This window comes from Heliconius melpomene, chromosome 13 (genome assembly GCF_056956725.1).
Source record: "Heliconius melpomene rosina isolate 202511_hmr_F chromosome 13, ASM5695672v1, whole genome shotgun sequence".
Classification (NCBI taxonomy): Eukaryota; Metazoa; Arthropoda; class Insecta; order Lepidoptera; family Nymphalidae; genus Heliconius; species Heliconius melpomene.
In genome coordinates this window covers 8,347,736-8,349,104 of record NC_140401.1, presented here as the reverse complement: position 1 = coordinate 8,349,104, position 1,369 = coordinate 8,347,736, and the positions used below count along the sequence as shown (strand labels likewise).

Sequence of the window (1,369 nt, the reverse complement as noted above, 5' to 3'; positions counted from 1 at the left end):
GCCATGGATCTCAACACGCCGACATAAAGCTGTCGGCATGGAGAATCTGGCCCTCCGACATTCGGCAGGAGCCTGCCGAGGGCCCCAGCAGCGTTTACTAGCTTCGGCGCAAGCTGAGCGAAGTGCGAAGCGAATGACCACCGTCCATCCAGGGTCAGACCCAGATACTTCATCTGAGTCCGAACCTCCACGTCCTGTCCCTGGATGCGCAGAGTAGCCCTACGGGGGGGACCCCTACGCGGGCCGTGGAATAGGAGGTTACTCCAAATTAATCAAGTTGGCCGCAGATTTAAATCCTTCGAATGTCAAATATTTTATAGTACGAAGCTAATAATATTTAATAATTTACTCTAAGTGAACTAAACGTTGTGAACATGATTCTTAAGTTAATTATATCGAGGTATAATTTGTACGAAGGTTTAGGCCTCGTCAATAATTGTACTACCCAAAACAAAAAAATAAAATCAATTGGAACCAGTAGTTTCTGAGATTCTCTAATCTAAGGACCGTTAAACTAAAAAAATCTTCGTCTTTATTATATTAAGTATACATTTTCAACACTATAAATTCTGAATAAATGGAAAAATAGGAATTGAATCCACATAAATGCGAGCGAGTGGAGAGCCGAGTGTCGTAACACTAGCGTTTTACATAGCGTGAAGCTATCAAACAGATTACAAAAATCTATCTACATATATCCTAAATAAATATATCCAAAATTATATACTCTTCATCACGTGGCCCATTAGCTCAGTTGGTTAGAGCGTCGTGCTAATAACGCGAAGGTCGCGGGTTCGATCCCCTCATGGGCCAATCAATTTTTTTAAACACTGTTACATTTTATTTCAAACAAAAAATACCAACATAATTTCACTTATAAATATGTTTTATTTTCTTAACATCTTTTTAAAGTGTTATTCCACAGTTAGTAAAGAAAGATACTTTGATTTAAAAGAGGCGCGGGTTCAAGTCCCGCTACGTTAAATTTATTATATGTTTTCTAAAAAAGTAAATTTTATTTTTGTATTCATATTTTTATTGGTTTTTTTTATTTGCTTAATAAAGAAAAAAATATATATTTAAATATATATTTATAAAAATATTTTTTATATAAATAGAATTTTAGACAGAAAGATATATTTATGTAAAGATATTTTAATATTTTTTTTGTCAGAAATTGAATTGATCAACGATAACTCTATTTATTTATATTAGCTAATTGAAATTCAGAAGATTCACACTTCCGCACAAAAAAGAGGGAACCTGGGAACTTAGTGTTAAGACACTCCGCTCTCCATTTTCCGCCGAATACTCGACGCATTACGTGTTGAGTGGTGGAACTCAAAGCCACAAGCAGCTCCCAGAACGG

General features: G+C 35.9%; 1 non-coding gene across 1 annotated transcript; it reads left to right on the top strand.

Annotated features, from left to right (window-relative positions):
* Positions 1 to 739: 739 nt before the first annotated feature.
* Positions 740 to 813, top strand: TRNAI-AAU (transfer RNA isoleucine (anticodon AAU)). The gene has a single exon. It is a non-coding gene; the product is annotated as a tRNA-Ile (tRNA).
* Positions 814 to 1,369: the final 556 nt, after the last annotated feature.